Genomic DNA, 19,636 nt, shown 5'->3' with positions numbered 1-19,636 from the left:
GAAAGGGAGATGTCAAGATTAAGGAATATGTACTCAGAAAGAAATAGTGGCTGTCTCATACATGGTATTCATCTCAGTGAATACCAGAACTAAAACAAACATTTCAGCATAATGAGGAGGCATAACAGTGCCTGTGTGTGCCATCCTTCATTTAAGAGACAATTTCAGGATCTTAATTACATAAGTCACTAAACCAAAAAAAACCTCTAAAAAACAAATAACGGAACTGCAAGCCATGCATTCAATAGAGTATTAACCCTTTCCAGATTCTCTTTCTCTCACAATTTTAGCCATGCACATGGGATTAAACACCAGCTGCTTAACACTGTTCCTGCTAGCATCAGCTGGAAAGGCGTTTCGTGTGATTACACCCAATACTGTTTTGGTGTGATGCCAAACATGTGGCTTGGCCCAATAATGTGTTCATTTTAGATGTGCTTTGAAATCACTACTAAGGATAGCCATCACTTCTACAAAAAAAAAAAAATTTAAAAAAAATCAAACAACCCTTTTTTCAGAATAACTCATCGTTCTTTTCCAAGAACATAAGATGTAGTTCAATTGTTAGACTGAGAAATGTCTGCCTTTTTACACCCCATCACCTTAACTTTTTCATTCTCTGCAGCAAGACAAACTGCATCCAAAGCAATAGAGACTTAAAGACTTGCCTTAGATGTGGAGATGTACTATAAGCTAATCTCCTCCTTCAACATACATAACATCTATGTTCATTTAAATGCTAGGCATGGGGGATGTGTGTTGGGTTTTGCTTTAGCTTAATAGAGGACTCTGTGTGCCTCTCTCTTTCACACTGTGCCATCAACAGAGGTTGAAAACAACCCCAGGCACTTCATCTTACTCTGTTCCAGAAAAGTTTGTCACTAAAAGAAAAGCAGGAGGTGTATGGAATGTAAATATGGATGTACGTGTCCAAAGGAAGTAAAGGGAGGATGAAAAACAATAGGTAAGTGAGAGAAAGAAAAAATGTTTGAGCTATTGACAGCTAAGTAACACATGTTGCATCTCACCGACAATGGCTGAGAGGACATGGGATGCACTTCAGCAAAAATAATAACTGCTGTAATAATACACACATAATACGTAATTGCATAAGTGCTGTGATAAGACCATGCTAGAGCACCTGTTCAGATGAGAGTAAGAAAGGCTCCATAACACATTCTTGTAGCGAACAGCAAGCACACAGAAGGATAAAGGCTCCAACACTAACTACTGGCCACAGAGATGGCATTGCTAGGTTCTTCGCAATTCAGCTTCAGGAGGTAAAAGAATTGCTTACAACAGTTGCTAAAGATTCACAATAAAATTTTAATGGAATAAACAACTTGAAGTTACTGCACAGAAGTAAAACTGGGCAACTACCTGTAAATGAAAATTTGTACAAGTAATAATCAGCAAGCATAATACGCTTACTGTAGCAGAAAAAAACACTTACAAAGGCTTTTATCTTTCTTCTGAGCTCTAATGGGAAGGCAAGAACAGGGAAAAAAAAAATAAAAAAATCGGTATTTATCTGCTGTTCATAGTCTGCTTTTCAAACAACATTGTGCAGATCTAGTCAAACCTTCAAACATTACACAACCTGTGATAAAAACTAACCTTCATACAATACCAGGTTGGAAGGGACGTCAAAGATCATGTGGTCCAACCTTTCACGGCAAAAGCACGGTCTAGACAAGATGGCCCAGCATCCTGTCCAGATGAATCTTGAAAGTGTCCAATGCTGGGGAATCCACCGCTTCCCTGGGGAGATCATTCCAATGGCTGGTTGTTCTCATTGTGAAAAATTTCCTTCTTGCATCCAACTGGAATCTCCCCAGGAGTAACTTGTACCCATTACCCCTCATCTTTTCCATGCGACTCCTTGTAAAAAGGGAGTGCCCATCTTCTTCGTAGCCACCCTTTAAATACTGGAACGTGGTGACAAGGTCTCCCCTAAGCCTTCTTTTCTCAAGGCTGAACAAGGCCGGTTCTCCCAGCCTTTCCTCCCATGGCAGGCTTCCCAGTCCTTTGATCATCTTTGTGGCCCTTCTCTGGACCCTCTCCAGCCTGCCCACATCATTTTTGCATAGCGGGGGCCAAAACTGCACACAGTATTCCACGTGTGGCCTGACAAGCACCGAGTAGAGTGGGATAACGACTTCTTTTTCTCTGCTGGGGATGCCCTTGTCGATGCAACCCAGCATCCTGATGGCTTGCTTTGCCACAGCAGCACACTGTTTGCTCACATTGAGCCGGTTGTCCACCAGGACCCCCTCCCCAGGTCCCTTTCCACAGAGCTCCTCCCCAGCGGGTAGATCCCAGCCTGTGCTGCACTCCTGGGTTATGTTTTCCCAGGTGCAAGACCTTACACAGGTCCTTGTTGAACTTCATGAGGTTCTTGTTAGCCCACTCTTCCAGCCTATCCAGGTCTTCCTGCAGGGTGGCTTTCCCTTCCAAAGCGTCCGCTTCCCCACTCGCTTTGGTTTCATCGGGTACGCTTGATCCCATCGTCCAGATCGCTTTTGAAGGTATGAAACAGCATTGGGCCCAGTATCGATCCCTGGGGGACCCCACTTGTGACAGGTTGCCAGCTGGAAGAGGAGCTATTTACCACCACTCACTGGGTGCAGCCTGTCAGCCCGTTCCCCACCCACCGCACAGACCACTTGTCTAGGCTGTAACGCATCCGTTTCTCTAGGAGGAGGCTGTGGGAAACCGTATCGAAAGCCTTGGAGAAATCCAGCTAGACGATGTGCACCGCTCAGCCCAGACCAACTGAGCAGGTTACTTTGTCGTAGAAGGCGATCAGGCTTGTCAAGCACGATTTCCCCTTGGTGAATCCGTGCTGGCTTTTCCCAATCAGGTGCTTCATTTGACTTGTGGTAGCCCCCAGGGGGGTTCGTTCCATAACTTTCCCAGGGACTGAAGAACGACTGATGGGCCTGTCATTTCCTGGATCCTCCTCTAAGCCCTTCTTGTAGATGGGGGTGACATTAGCCTTCTTCCAGTCTTCTGGGACGTCCCCCGATCTCCACAACTTCCCAAAGATTAAGGGGAGCGGCCTCGCAACGACGACGTCAGCCAGCTCTCCTAACACCCTTGGGTGGAGATTGTCAGGGCCAATATTTTCCTTCTGTTTCTGCTTGTTGTTTACCTCCCTGAAGAACCCTCTCTTGCAGTTTTTGACATCTCTGGCCAATTTCAATTAGAGCTGAGGTTTTGCTTTTCCAACTGCCTCTCTGCACATCCTGGCAATGCCCTGGTAGTTCTCAATGGGTATTTGTCTGGTTTTACATCTCTGGTATGCTTCTCTCCTGGTTTTGAGCAGACTCAGAATCTTGTCACCAAGAGGGCTTAATTGTACCTCCACAGTTGATTACCATACCAAAGACTGCAAAAGTTCTGAAGGTGGCCACAAGAAAAGCTTACCAAAACAAGCTTTCCCATTCTAGCACTGCTTCTAAACCATGCTGGGGAGCTGTTTATTAGTCATCCATCCCCTCACCTTCTCCCAGGAGAACAGTTTACAGGTATATTAGCCCCTTCAGAACATCAGAAGGTGGGCTCCCACAACACTTCACTTTAAAACATCACTGAAATTGATCTGGGACAGCAAACTGACCTTACATTACATAAAGGGAGAGAATGGACACATCTATATGTCAAAACCCTTCAGCAACCCAAGAAGAAAAGCAAGAAGCAGAAAATAATCATACTGAAAAATGTTCTTGCAAAGATATAGCTAATGGTATTACACAAGAAGCATCTAAGTGTAACTTAATTGTGCAAGAGGTAAAAATCATCACGTTACCGCTCTTCTAGAAAGATTTGTTAAATACTATCTATACAAACCTGTCTGAGCACCTTTATGCAACCAAGGCAGATTAACGTGAGGAATTATCAGGAATACATCAGCTTCAGTGTGCAGTCAGGTCCATCTCTCACAGATAATACATAGCTATGCCTGGACATAGACAACTATGACATACGGTGAAAATCCAAATGTCTTTTTGGAATTAGCTAGTAACATGCCCTGCACAGAAGAAATAGTGACTGAGATTAATACCACTGAAGTTAATAAACTGGACCTCTACTTTGGCGGGGCAACAATATTACTTATTTTTATTAACTTCTTTTAATAATAAAGCTATAATAAGAAGGTCACTTTTGGATAACACAAAATATCTTTAACTGAAATACCAATGCATATAATAGAAGCTTACTGTTGGGATATCCAAAGTTCAGGAAGCAAGTAAAGTTAACTGAATAATTAGCCTCCAAAAGACAAGATAAATTACACTTGGCTTATGAGTTTGGTGTACAACTAAGATCAGGTTCTGCTTCTTATTTTCTTTTCAGAAATGTTATGTTTGGTACACAGAAGAAAAAGTCCAAAGGACTCTTCAAGGGAAATGGGACTAATAGAAGGAAAGCAATGCTTTACCTTCCACTTCACCTTCCAGCTTCTTCAACAGCATACAATGAATAAGACCAAAAGGAGACATTTATTTAACAGACACATACCTGAAAGTGCAAAATAGCAAACTGTGTATCTAATTACTACAATTAGGATACCTAAGTCATACTGTTCATGGTAGGTACATCTTATTAATAATTTAGTTAATTCTGCTTTGGAGTTCTCCACAGAAGGCAATAACTAACTAGATTTTTTATATTTGAAATCAAGCTTGACTAGCATGGGTTTGCTTAAGAAAAGGGACAAATGTAACTTCATTTAAATAATAAACCTTCAGCAGATGCTACAGAAATATTAAAGCTACTGTACAGCTTCTGTTCATTAGCAGTGAATTTGATTGAAAAATGTGCTCAAGAAACAGAACATGCTTAATTTTTCTCCTCTCCAACGCTCCCTCCCTTCCATCTCCGCTTTTACAACACTAAAATATTCAGTCCTACAAATACACCTTGGGATAGTCTGGAGCATTTGACCACTTCAAACTGGGGGCTGAGATATGTCTTCTTGCCACTGCTTCTTGTGAAAGCAGCATCTGTCCATGCCTGCTGGAAGAAACTATTCCCAAAAACTCAGCACTCACACCTGCCCTTGAACCTTAGGAGGTGGTGGGGGGAAACCACCTGATCCTAATCCTGGTCCCTAAAGCATAATTGGAGATACAAACCCTACACATACTCCCAAAGTCTGCCTACCTTGCCTAGATTACTCTTAAAAAGTAATGAACGTAAAGGCTGTTTTTAGCCAGGCCTAAGGTTGAGCTCCTAAACAATCGGAAACAAGACCGGAAAGCAGTAAACAAAGCCTTCAGCTCCATTACAGAATAAATTTTACAAATTGTTTGTTAGAAGGTCTACTATTCTCATCTTGATCCCCAGCATCCCAGTCATGTTACCAGGGAATCTGTACAGGAAAATTTGCATTCTGAATACTCCCCTGAAGAACTCTATGGACTCATACCTATGTAATTTGAGAATATCTCACATGTCTACTGTGGTTATGTTTACAACACACACATAAGCAGACACTACTATGCTTATAGACAGAAAAGTACCACACAAAGCCTAGAGCCCATTTACTTCAAGGTATTTAGGCATGTGCACTGACATTTTTCTCTCCAAAACCAGCTGTGATTTTGGATGGAAAATGAACAGTGTGAAAACATTTCTGAAAACTTGTGCCTGAATCAAGCAGGAAGATTCAAGCTTCCCTTATGGCAGGCACCTGGGTGGGATTTAGTCTCTAAGCACAGTGTCTAGTGGCATTTGAGACCCTTTATAATATCAAAAATATTTGCATGGACCAGTAGATGTGACATAGGTCCTATGAAATGTCCACATCCTCTGAAACAGCAGCTGGATACACAGTGTAATTCTGTAAGGTTTTTAAATTGGCAACAGATGTGTGTTCAAGCACCTGAATCACCTCCCAGATTTACAGACAACTAAACAAATGCCTTAAGTACTGTATTATCTCCCAGTTCTAAATAACTGGTTGCTTATTATCCATTCAATACCATTATTATCCTTCATAATTAACTCTGATTTCCTTCAAAATACAGTTTCAATAGGCCTCATGGTTGGAACTGAATCATTCTGAATTGGAGCATCTCCCCCAAATGCTTTTGAAGGAAGCACAAACCATCCCTTTTGAGAAAAAAGTAACCTATTTTAGCTTTTAAGAAGGATCTCGAATGCAATAAAACAAAAGACTAAGCCAGGTACGCTAATCTTTACGACCCTGCCTGTACACTATTACTCAAGTCATGAAGGAGAGGTTGTACGAGTACAACTGCTCCCTTAATTCTCATTAACACATCCTGTAAGATTCCTGAAATAACTTTGGGAAAGTTTTTGAAACAGGGTAGAGCTAAAATAAGAGAGTATTATGGTAAAGTCTAGAAAATAGTTTTTAAGAGGCATATAACCATCCATTATATATCAGTTGCCATTATTTTTAAGACTACTGCATTCATAATAGACAATAAACAGGACATCTAATGTAAGTGTCCCTGAAGCACAAAGCTTCCTCCCAGACCTAGGGACTGCATAGCCATGCAGCTAATGCACCCCTGTACAAACATGGGAGGCAGTACCAGTAGCCTCAGGAATCCAAAGCAGCAAACAGTCTATAACACCTCTAGTCAACCACATTGTTGCATATATATGTACGGTATCACAAGTGATTTTTACAAACTGATCTGAAAGAAAAGAAAATGAAGTCTTCTGTGTAAGTGGACAGTCCAGCTATATCACTGGCAAAACTCTTACAGACTTGGAAAATATATTTCTGAGATTCATTTGACAATAGTCAAGTTAACCATGGGAGAATGTCTTTTTGAAGTTGTAATACTGACTGGATGAGTTGTGTTGCTATTAGCACTACCAAAATCAGAATCAAGGATTCATTAATTGGTTAAATAACAGTGTCTCTGGTACTTTATGACATTACTATTTTATACTCTGCTGAATTCATTATCAAAAACTATGTCCAAGAACCGCACTGACTTGTAAGTAAAATGGCGGATGTCATCAGCATCAGAAGAAGTGGATCACAAAATTTTTGCTTTATTCAGCATGGTGTAAAATGAACTGTTCTTCACAGAAAAGTCATCGGCAACATTCATGTCACCTGGAAAGACAGGATGTCAGTTCTGAATTACCTGTCTTCCAAACATCAAGAGTCCTTCTCGAGGACTTCTTTAGTAATTGGTTACGGTTAAGTAAATCATTGCATCTAGCAGACAACACACAGTAGCTGTATAAGCACAGTACAACCTAGGCCAAGATTCACATTTAATCTTAAAGAACAATTATTCTATGAAAGCAATGAAGCAGGATTTCTCATTTAGAGAAAATATTAAATATTATTTTGTGTTCAGCAATTTCATCAATAAAACTGGTAATAATTAAGGTAATGCTGGCAATCTGAAACAAAAAAATCTGCAAATACTTAAAAATAAACTACAGAATTATTTCTCAGAACAGAAGTATGCAGAATTTTAGACCACTTAAGAAAGAAGCTATAGATTCTACAGTGCTTCTGGTAACATACAAGAAAACCAATTTAATTGTCACATACTAAAATATGGAACTGCCCTTTGAAAGAAACAAGGATTCTGGCCAACTTTGGCTATCACTAAATGAAAAGTTCCCAAAACTATCAGCTATAAATAAGCTCATCCTATTTCCAGCAATTTTTGAGAGTGTCAGAATTTTTATCAATTGGTGGCAATATATAATACAGAAATATGTAGAAAATGACCCATTACATAGAAGAAAAAAAAATAAACCAGTTGTCATTGCCCACACAAATGCATCAATTTCATTAAAATAATGCAAGTGTATTGTGTAATTTTCAATGTTTCCTATATTTAGCAACATTTGGGTTTATTGCATTCATTTAATTTTCATATTAATGTTTGTAGTATTTTCTAAAAAAAGTGTCCTTACCCTTTTTCTACCATTCCATACCTTGTTTGAAACCTGTCATAGTTTGAGTAGGGAAGGAGTCAGAAAGTCATGACAAAGTTTTCCTCAAACTCTCGAGTTAGTAACATCCGTGAACACTCAAGACAATCAAGACTATTTAAGTAGGGCAAGCCTTCTGATGAACATCAAGGAGAACTCTCATCAGGACATTATGATCACATGCACACTCCATTGCAAAGATACAGTAAATATCCTCACAATAATACACAGCAATTGGGAGCTGAAAGCTGTGCATCTTATCCACAATTCATCTCTCTGAAAAGTATTTTAATTCTGAGTATACCAAGATGACACTAATAAAATGTCACAGATACGCATCCCCTGAATATTAGTTACTAGGCTGCTGCATTTAAGTCCTGTATCAATACATTAAATATACATATTTAAACTTTGCTAAGTTTGAGTAGATTTTAGCACTATGCTATTCCTCAACCTTTCTAACATCACTCTTAAAAGTCTCCATCAGCTTTTCTTACCAATGTGGCAGTACCAAACTGCCACAGACTCTCAGTCCCCATTAACTCCTAATTTCCTGAGAAACATCCTGATTTAATATTGTGGTTCAAGCCCAGCCGGCAACAAAGCACCACAAGGCTGCTCGCTCACTCCTCCCGCCCCCAGCGGGATGAGGAGGAGAAAATATAAAGAAAAGCTCATGAGTTGACACAAGGACAGGGAGGGATCACTCACCACTTATGGTCACGGGCAAAAAACAGACTCAACTTGGGGAAGAAAACAAAATCAGTTTAACTTGTTACCAATCAAACCAAAATAAGGACAATGGGAAGTAAAACCAAACCTTAGCACACCTTCCCCCCAACCCTCCCTCTTTCCTGGGCTCAACTCCACTCCTGATTTTCTCTCCCTCCTCCCCCACAGCAGCACAGGGGGATGGGGAATGGGGGTTGTGGTCAGCTCACCACACATTGTCTCTGCCGCTCCTTCCTCCTCAGGGGGAGGACTCCTCACTCGTCCCCTGCTCCACTGTGGGGTCCCTCTCACAGGAGACAGTCCTTCACAAACTTCTCCAACGTGAGTCCTTCCCACGGGCTGCAGTTCTTCGTGAACTGCTCCAGCGTGGGTCCTTTCCTCAGGCTGCAGTCCTTCGGGCACAGACTGCTCCAGCGTGGGCTTTCCCATAGAGTCCCGGCCATCTTGGGGGGCATCCGCCTGCTCCGGCATGGGCTCCTCTCTCCCCAGGCTGCAGGTGGGCATCTGCTCCCCCACTCCCCTCCGTGGGCTGGGGGGGGACACAGCCTGCCATCTCACCACGGACTGCAGGGGCAGCTCCTCCTCCCCCGCTCCTCCTCCCCCTCCTTCTTCACTGACCTCAGTATCCACAGAGGGGTTTCTCTCACATCCCACTCCCCTCTCCGCTGCAGGTTTCCCCTCTTAAATCTGTTCTCCCAGAAGCACTGCCACTGTCACTGATGGGCTCGGCCTTGGCCAGAGGTGGGTCCGACTTGGAGCCGGGGAAGCTTCTGGCAGCTTCTCACAGGAGCCACCCCTGCAGCCCCTCCCCTGCTACCAAAACCCCACCACACAAACCCAAAACATTTAAGAATACACAGAACTTCACACTTTTTAACAAAACTCTCTAGGAACACAAAATAACAAAGATAACTTTTCCCAAATCCCCAAAACTGTAAGGCACACACAAAACATACAGACCTACACAACGCAAAACAAATTCTACCAGTTTTGTTTTCTGACCACAGCTTGGCATTTTGAGGGGGGTATCAATTACTGGATAGCTTATTCCTGCTTTCTGCATAAAACAGCTAACAAGAAATCCTGACATGCCTTCTCGTTCAAAGTGACTTCTAGCTAGTCTTTTAAGTCAGATGACTTGCCAATCATCTCTGCCAATGACCAATGTCTTCCATAAGACAACTATTTATTTGTTGGCACTATGCTACCCCTCAGTCTTTCTAACATTCCTCCTAAAAGTCTCTGTCAGCTTATTTAAATACTTTTCAAAGTTATGTCCACATGACTGAACACCTCATGGTCTAGCAGCCCTCCCTTACTGGATCCACGTTACGGCACACTGAGGGTTCAGTCCAGCTCGGGGGTTAAAAAAGTGAAAGTTTGTATTTCCTATCAGAAAAGCAAACAGAGCCACAATCAAAATAGAGCTCAGTTTGACATAACATGGTCAAATACTGAAATGCAGAGAAAATGCATACAGATTCCCCCAAATCAACCTATCAAGATGAGCATTTTCAGTTGAGGAAAAGCTGAAAGCACAGTTCAAACCACCCCGGCCTTCCAGGTACCTTTGGGGCTGCCTCCCCCTTCAGACCTTCCCCCTACTGCCTGGAGGCAATACTACCTCCTCCCCTGCAAAGAGAGTTGTAAAGAAACCCAAGGTTGTAACAGACATATCAGAAGCTATCCCAAGGCAGACAACTGTCCACTTTCGATCTGGCTTAAGTATAAATTATTCTAATCTCTTATTTAACACTGGTAGGATGTAGGGAAAAAAACCGCCCCAAATTTCAGCCTAAAAATCTGTGGAAAAAAAATGCAAAGAGCACCTTTTTAAGTATACCCCTACAGCCTGAAAACATGCATACTTCCTTTACGGTAGGCCCTTCTACCAAGAAAAAAAAAAGTTAAATTAATAATACATTTAAACAACACTCAACTACTGAATAGACACATAATCCCATAAAGTAATATTACTAGAGACAGAGTCCTTTGTCTTCTCTTCAGAGCTCACATGCCACGCAAGCACTTCAAATGGCACATCAGCTATTTGATGACCAGCAAATAACAGCTTCCTCATGGATAATATAATTATTACAGTTTAGAACTAGAACTTAAGAAAAAATAAAGCAGTGCTGCATTCCTGTAATATTACAATGCATGCAAACTAGAATCAAAACTAACAGCTGCTGCCCACCCTTCCTGGGCTGACTGCCTACAATGTTGGCAATACATGCAAGAGGATACTTTGAGAAAGACACCTGTATGGTTTCCAACAGTGAGGAAACCCCTAACCATCTTTTCACAAAGCTTGTAAACATCAGAAATGAGTGCTTATTCCATGAGAAAATGGGGAGGAGAACAAAAATTGAGGCATTATGTTACTATTCTTGGCTGATACAATGAAAAGGAAAATAGCCACATTATGCCTCTAGTAATCTAAGGAGGTTAAAGCAGGATTTTTTCCAGTTGTGCAATTTTTTAAATGGTTACATTTATAGAAATGTAGTTATATTCTGTTAGAACGTATGTAAAATTTCTTAAAACGTGTTTTAGTAAAATTGTACTGTAAGCTAAGAAAAACACACATATTAGTCAAGATTCTCCTATTTAAGAATTAAAAGCCTTTGAACAATTATCATGAGTATTTAGCATGGCAGATATACAAACTGTTCGGATTTATAAAGTCAGCTTTTAAACACTCCCCATAAACAAAAATGCCACACTAACAAGAAAAATATATAACCAAGCATTTTATTTATATTCATGCTTCAGAGGCAACACAGCTCAATGTCATACGATGTCACGCTCAGTAATAAAAACTCAGGGAAATGAGAAGCAAGGGCGGGGCGCATTCGTGCTTATGGTGTTTGTCTTCCCAAGCAACCATTACACATCTTCTATTTTTTCCCTGTCTCACAGCAGAAGGGAGTGAGTGAGAGGCTGGGTGGGCATTTGGCTGCTGGCTGGGGTCAACTCACCACAAACAATAAATTTCCTGGAAGAAATGGAAGTGAGGACTTAGAGATCCTCTTTACTCTTCCCTAATCTTTCAAGGACAGGACAAATTGTTCCCCCTTAGAGTAGCAGCTAAGAACAATGCCTTCACATTTCTTGAACAAATTAATCAGAATCCAGTTTCCAAATACAGACTGACTAAGCAACTCAGTTCAGCAATCTTCACCGGTTTCAAAGAAAGGAGTGGTTGATATAAGTTTCTGTCTATGTTTTAAGAAATATTTGAACACATGCAAGTCAGTCACTACTCTACAAACTCATCTACTTATTCTCACAACTTCCTCAGAATGTTTTACAAGAGGAAAACTGAAATTTACTCCACAAATCACGTGATAAATGCTTCAATCAGCAACCCATCATTCCATGATCATCTATTCTTACTGTATGACCAGCTTATGATTAAGATTCAGGCCTGTACTATCAGATTCAGTTTATTTTTCAGGCCAAACTTCCAACATGCCTTTGGGCAAGCAAGAGTAACAGATGGCTCAGAGTAAATACGTGCCATAGAACAAATGATGGGAAAGTCTAGGGAGATGTATAATCCACATCCCTAAGCTATGATCCTAAACTCGGCATACAATGAAAAGGGAGAACTAGCAACTTTTCCCTCCCTAAAATATCAGATAGGTAAAACATTCTCTGCCTTCCTGTTAAAGATATTCTTCTCTAGCATCAACAAGATTTAACAAGCCAGAAAAAGAACACTAGTTTTAATTTGCATCTCAGAGAGTTGCACTCAGCTAGAGGCCAGCCACCAAACTCTAGTCCACACATTAATATACTGAATAAAACACAGAAAACACCAAGTGCCCTTTCAGCAAGGACAAACTGGTAAATGCTCAAGCAGTCCAGCATAGCCACTGTAGCCTAATTAAGTCTTTCTTGGTTTCTCCCTAGCCAAATGGATTTTCAATAAACTATACAAAGCTGTGTGCAACTTCAAGAGGAATATTCTATACCAAGTGACTAGAATAACCTCAAGAAACACAGGGCATAGGGATCTTTCACACCACTGGTTAATTCAGTGAGCACTGTTACCACAGAACCAGAGCACGCTGCTACTTCTTGCTTCAATCCCATTTTTAGGTGTCTGTGCAAAGTGCTGGGGTGGGCTGACCCTGGCCAGCAGCCAAACAGCCACAGAGCCACTTGCTCACCCCACACCACAGTGGGACAGGGGAGAAAACAGAAACAATAGAAGTACGAAAACATATGGGTTGAGATATAGATGGTTTAATAGAGGAAGGAAAGGAAAAAAAAAAAAAAACCACCCACAAGCGAAGGAAAGGAAACTGTTCACCACATCCCACAGGCTGACCAATGTCCCACCAATCTCCAAACAAAAGACACACTGGAAGCAAAAAAAGCCCTTCTTCCTCTACCTCAGTTTTTATTTCTGCACATACAACACACAGTATGGAATATCCATTTGGCCAATTCAGGTCAGCTGTCCCACCTGTGTCCCCACCCAACCTCTTGCCCACTTCCAGCCTACTCGCTGGGCAGGCAGGGTGGGAAAAAGAAAGCCTTGATGCTATGCAAGCACCGCTCAGCAATAGCCAAAACACTGGCGTGTTACCAACGCTTTTTTAGCTGCAAATCTAAAGCACTATGGCTATGATGAAAGTTAACTCCTAAACCCAATACAAGAACATACTTGCATTGCTTTGTGCAAACAGAAGCTATCAAATTCCTCAGAGAGAGAGGAGCGCAAAGAATGCCCTGACTGTAGATCCCATAGGGATTGTGCTTGCAATAAACACAAAATTGCTCATTTCTGTGATGTGATGAGGTGTTTAAAAAAAGCAAGAATGGGTAAATGCAGAATGACTGACTATTGCTCATAATGTAAGAATAAGGAGGTACATGATAAAACTGAGTATTAGGGTGAAAACAATACCAAATGGAATGCCTTTCCTATGTAGAACATAATTAAATCAAGGAATTCAGTGCCACAAGATGCCAAAAATACTGTAAGTTCAAGCATGCTCAAAAAAGAATTAGATTAATTAATGGAAGCCAGATACCTTGGTAGATACTGAACTCAACAGCTTAGAAGCAGATCATCAGTTACTTAAATCACTGACTACTGAAAGGTAATACAAAAGTGAAGGCATCACTGTATTTGTTTTGCATTTTTTTTTTTCAGTATATCGCTTAAGCGCCTGCTACTAGCTGCTACAGGAGAGAGACACTAGACAAACATTATTTGAAAACAGAGCTACAGGGTGAGATGACAACAGAGATTCTGAGGATTACAATCTGGGATTTAGGAGCCTAAAGTGTCTAAATCTATTTCTGGGTCCAACCCTTGTTTCCTTCTCTACTTGGTTCGGACATCAGCTATCATATTTCTAACAAACTTCCAACTACACACTACAGGTCATTTATTAAACTGCTTTTAATTAGGTAAGTTTTTCCAACCTAGAGAGATTTTGCTTCTTCTTCTTTCTCCAAACATTAAAGCATGATTTGCAGCCTATGCATTTTTTTTAAACCAAAGTGTTCAACATCAACTTCAACAATTGGTACTAAAAAGATTTTACCAGGAAAACATCAAGCTGTTATTTGGAGTAATGAGGACTTCCAGCAAATTTTGTAGGCAGAAAGAGAAACCTGTTCGGTACTCAGAACACTAATATGAGATAGAATTAATCACACATTTAACAGCTTCCAAACAAACTTTACGTTATAACTATCCAGCGAAAAACATGTGCCCTTCTCTCCCCCAACCACCTCCCCACCCCAACAGCAGCTCCTATGACTATGTAAGAGGAATGAAACACACAGGAAGAACATGGACCAGCCTGAGCTCAGTTCAGTATTTATAAAGGATAACTTTTTTCAGAGAAGGAGTTGTAGTTTAACAAGAACCTGCAGAAATACACACTGCTGCTTTACGAAAGACAAATTTTATATTAACTCTACAAGAAAAGATTTTTCAACTCTAAATGTTCTTCCTGACAACAGAATTAAGACTATACTTACTAAACCTGTAACTGATACAGAGATAAAAGGGACTGCAACTATTTTAGGGGCCAAGTTACAATTTACAATTATCTTGAAAGAACTATATCCAACATGGATAGTAAACCATATTACATTAAACCAGGAGTAAGAAACTGCAAAAACAGAGGATGCCAAGAAACAACACATTAGCTGCAGTTTTGCAGAAAAACATCTACAGACTACAGCAAGTGACAATCATCATGTCATTTGTCATGCTGGAAACACTGAAAGACATGGAAAGACAGGAAACATTAATATTTAAAGACAAGAGTGAGGGCTTAAAATATACCAAGTTGTCCTTCCACTAGTCAGTATTAAAAGACTCCATTAGAGTACTGTTGTCTTTGTTATGCACCCTGTCTCTAGAAAGACACATACCAGTTTAGAAAGATGTAATGGAAGATAACAAAAGTGACCAGCAACGTAGAAGACATTACCTACTAGGAAAGATAAAACAAACCCAGGTGAGATACGTTATTGGGAGGAGAAACACGTTGATATATTTCAAATACATACATGTCGGCTGCAGGAAGGAGCAAGAAGAAAACAAAAGGGTGAAAAAGAGCAGTGTGCGCTCCTCTTAGTTTCAAGAGGAGAAAGCCTGCCTAAGTATCACTTCAGGTTTAGCTTCAAAGCAAGCTCCATAAACACAGAACTACCAGAACAAAATATTGCCATTTGACAATTTCTTACCTTCTCTCTGATTCAATGGAACTAGTGATCTCACCTCTTCCAAAGGCCAAGCTAGCTTTTAGAGAAAACTGAGCAGGTCTAATATTTAAACTAATTTATACAACACATAAAGGCCCTAGTTGGGAGTTGGTCAGTGTTCCCATAAAAATGGGAAGAGAGTTCTTCCAAATATCTACACATCTAATTCCAGGGTGATGCAAGTTTACTCTGTAATGGCCAGAAGCAAGTCAGATCCAAAGCAAATTATTTCATTACGGCATCTGCTGAAAAGCACTGTGTGTTTAGACTCAGCACCTCACTGATATAATTAATGTGTTCTTCAGATGAAAGCCAACTTGCACCTGAACTGACGGCTGATTTGGTTTTCTTCCTCCTAAAAATTTATCTCTGCAACCTACCACGTGGATATACATAATCCTTGTTGCATCTTCTCTGGAATTTCTAACATTTTTTTCTACTCAATGACTAGACTCAAGTCAAGTCAATCCTCAAGAAAATAACTCAGCTTGACTATTAGATCTTTTCTCTGCAAAAGTGACAGCTACCGGTTCCATTTCAATAGCGCTATTTCACAGTCAATTCTTTAAAAAGCCTAAAGATTCAAAAGGGTCTACAAAAATGTTAGTATGTTAAAGACAACAAAATACAATTCAGAACTCATAAAAGCTTTCAAATAAAGGTATTATTTTAATTCCAGCATGATACACTCTCCCAAAGCACCTGAAGGGTAAGCCTTCACATGCTAGAGATCGTCCTGCATTTCACAAGCGAAGCCATCAGTTTACCATTACCAACGGAAACGAAGCAAGTAGTATTCGAAAGGGAAGACACTCTACATGATCGCCTGCTGGTTTTTCATTCTTCATTTCTCACTCTCCACGTTTATTAATACCAGTACTAAGTACTGAAAGTGTTCAGGCGCGTTCAACACCTGTGCCGTTTCCCACGTGGCAACACTCCTGCTATCCCCGCTTCAAGAAACACACGGAGGCCAAGACCAGAAACAGACCCAGAGAAGACCGGGACCCGGCCTTTATTAGTGACCTCGTACCTCCCGCCGAGGTGCGCGCCGGCCCCGGGGCACACGCACGCAGACGGCCGGCCCCGGCCCCGCTGCCGGGCCAGGAGACCCCGCCCGACCGCCCGCCGCGGCTGGCCCCGCCGCCGGGACCCCGCCGGGAAGGCAAGGTCTGGCACCGGCCGGCGGCCTCGCTGCCCCGAAACAGAGACCCGCGCACCGGCTGGAGGACGCAGACGGCCGCCGGGGCAGGCCGGACCGGGCGGTCCCGCTCCTCACCGAGGGGGGGGCCAGACCGCAGCTCCGCACCAGCCGCGGCGGAGAGCGACCTTCTCCCCATCTGCCGGAGCGCGGCGAGCTCCGGCCGCCGCCGACGCCCGAGCCCGGCGAGCCCCGACCCCCGCCCGCCCGAGCCCGCCGCGCACTTGCCTTCCGGCCTGCCGGTTCCGCTGCCGCGAAGAGGCGGCGTGGCGCGACGCTGCCGTAAAACGAGCAGGCGGGGCGAAGCGTCGGCGCGGGCTGTGGGCGGCCGTGCTACGGCCCGGCCCGCTCCGGCCGGCTCCGCTCTGACCCGCCTCGCCGCGCTCTTCACCGCCCGCGGCCAGGGCGTGCCTCTGCCCCCCGCCCTCCTCCCTGCTTCCGCGCGCCGCGGAAGGCCGGCGCCGTGCACAGGCCTAACCCGGCTACAGGCCGCACCGCCGCCACCTGTTTACCCGCCCGCGCTAGCGCCGTCCGCTGCCTTTTCTGCGTAGAAAAAGGCGTCCCGCCGAGGTTCTGCGGCCGCTGCGCCGCCAGGTGCGCTCGCCCCAGTTGTTCCCTGCGTGAACAGCTACACCGTGGGGGCAGCTCCCGGCAGCGTTTCTGCTCCCGCGTCAGCGCCTGGGGCTTTCCCGGACACGGGTTTCCGTGGGTTTCCGCCCTCTAGGCTCTCCACCGGCTCGTCCATCACTGCTTGCTTAGTGCTTCCCAAACCACGGCTGCACGCCGGGGTGTGCCTTACGTGCTCTTCCACACTTACTCCGTCTTCTGTGTTCCTGAGCAGTGGGGTTTCTAATCCAAAGGCGACTTAGTAAAATGAGCTGTGCAGAGAGAGGGGGAAAGAAGAATGAGCAATGTCAGATAATTTGGGGACAAAACTTAAGTCGCAAAGAAAAAAAAGCTCACTCTAGAGTGCTTGGGTGCCTGTACACAAATACATCTGGACTCTAAGAGGCCTCCAGCTGGGTAACTCTCAGCATTCAGATGATTTATTTCTGACTTCGGTCTTCTCAAGTGGCTTTTCTTGTGTTCTGTCTTGCAAAGCATGTAACGGCACTATCTTTGCAGATCACTGAACTGCTTTCATCTCTGCCATTCTAGCAAGTATTCTGCTCACATACAAGAAGGCAAGCGCTCATGCGTGTATATGCCTGTGTGTGTATTTGTACGGTTGGAAATGTTCAAAAACACACTCCCAAGAACATAGTAACATACTCCATCCTTTGCTAAAAGGAAGGAAGCGTGCACAGTTTAGAGGAATCATAAAGCGTGTGTATCATGGGTTTGGTAGATAGTCATGTGGAGCTGGTTATAATGTTTCTAGACCACTTACCCTTAAAAGTGTTTGACTAGTCTCAGCACTGGAAATCCTGAATTTTTGCCACTTCTATTCAGTTGTCACGTTATTGAAAATCTTCATAGGGGACTAGCAAGGAGTAAGTACTGTAATTAAGCACGTGTAACTTCATGCTAGATACCTCAGGATTTCAATTTTTGTAACAATTTTACAGCCATGGTCTCAAAGCAAATGGGAATGTTTTATAAATACAGTATTTTATATTTCTAATGCATGGATCTGTCAGGCAAAGTTAAATATAATTACAAAAGAGAGCACCTTCATGTATTTAAAAAAGAACAATCCTCTTATGAATTCTTCTAATACTCTTCACTTTTTAAGGAATGTTTTTATATTCTTTCTGAGTACAAATTTTTAATGGAGAGTAAGGACTAGTCATTGCCATATTACTTTCCTTAAGGTAGGAGGAAATTCCATTATAGACTTGTGGGTCAAAGCTGTCACTTAACAAATACTACAGTTCTACCTTTCCTTCCTGACTTCTTGAAGTATGTACGTCACATAAAAGCAAGTTTCCAGCCTGACCAAACCAAGACTCTTTTTCTTATCATAGAGGAGAGACAGGCAATACTGAAGCAATATGTTGTTGTGGTTTAACCCCAGCCAGCAGCTAAGCACCATGCAGCCGCTTGCTCACTCCTCCCTCCTTCCAGTGGGATGAGGAGGAGAATTGAAAAAAAATGTAAAACCTGTGGGCTGAGATAAGAACAATTTAATAACTAAAGTAAAATAAAATACAATACTAACAATAATAATAACAAGTAATGATAATAATGGAAAGGAGTAGAACAAAAAAAAGGAAAAAAAAAAAAAACAAAACCACCCAAGAAAAGACAACTGATGCACAATGCAATTGCTCACCATCCGCTGATGGATGCCAGAGCAGCGATCTGCCCCTCCCAGCCAACTCCCCCCAGTTTATATACTGAGCATGACATTCTATGGTATGGAATATCCCTTTGGCTAGTTCAGGTCAGCTGTCCTGGCCATGCTCCCTCAGGTCCCAGCTTCTTGTACACCTGCTTGCTGGCAGAGCATGGAAAACTGAAAAATCCTTAACTTAGAATAGCGCTACTTAGCAACAACTGAAACATCAGTGTGTTATCAACATTATTCTCACCCTAAATCCAAAAGACAGCACTGTACCAGTTACTAAGAAGAAAATTAACTCTATTCCAGCCAAAACCAGAACATATGTATACTTCCATTTGTAGACCACAACTAGTAAAATTTGCGTGTTTTCTAACAGATAAGCAGCAGTACAGGGATCCTTAATAATGAAGGGTATCTTTTTTTTTTTAATAGACATTCAGGATGAATTCTACAAAGCTAGGCTTTGCAAGGAATAACTTGGCTTTGCAAGGTCATGTTACACATGGGTCTCCTAAGATCACAGGCTTTGTAGCTTTGTCTATGTTGCACTCAAATTTTTGTTTATGGGCAATATATATTGCAATATATATATCTCACCATATATAGGACCAAGAACTGACTTTCAGCCCAATTAATGTTTTAACAGTCTAACAGTCCAAGTTACCTGCTAGAGAAAAGTCTCTTTTCTGTAATGCAGCTGAAACCTTCCTAGTATCTACCCTTTTGTTTTG

The 19,636-nt window shown here is 42.2% G+C and overlaps 1 protein-coding gene across 4 annotated transcripts in view; it reads right to left on the bottom strand.

Moving 5' to 3' along the window:
• The window catches only part of ASCC3 (activating signal cointegrator 1 complex subunit 3), a 287,526-nt gene extending 270,600 nt beyond the window's left edge, over positions 1-16,926 (bottom strand). For all 4 annotated transcript variants that reach the window (XR_008234298.1, XM_052781435.1, XM_052781436.1 and 1 more), the window contains exon 1: positions 16,847-16,926. The gene's annotated coding sequence lies outside the window, so the exon portion shown is untranslated. The remainder of the gene's footprint in view (positions 1-16,846) is intronic.
• Between the last annotated feature and the right edge of the window lie 2,710 nt (positions 16,927-19,636).

Source organism: Harpia harpyja, chromosome 3 (genome assembly GCF_026419915.1).
Source record: "Harpia harpyja isolate bHarHar1 chromosome 3, bHarHar1 primary haplotype, whole genome shotgun sequence".
Taxonomy (NCBI): domain Eukaryota; kingdom Metazoa; phylum Chordata; class Aves; order Accipitriformes; family Accipitridae; genus Harpia; species Harpia harpyja.
The sequence above is the reverse complement of the archived record's forward strand: the minus strand, read 5'-3'. Positions and strand labels throughout refer to the sequence as shown.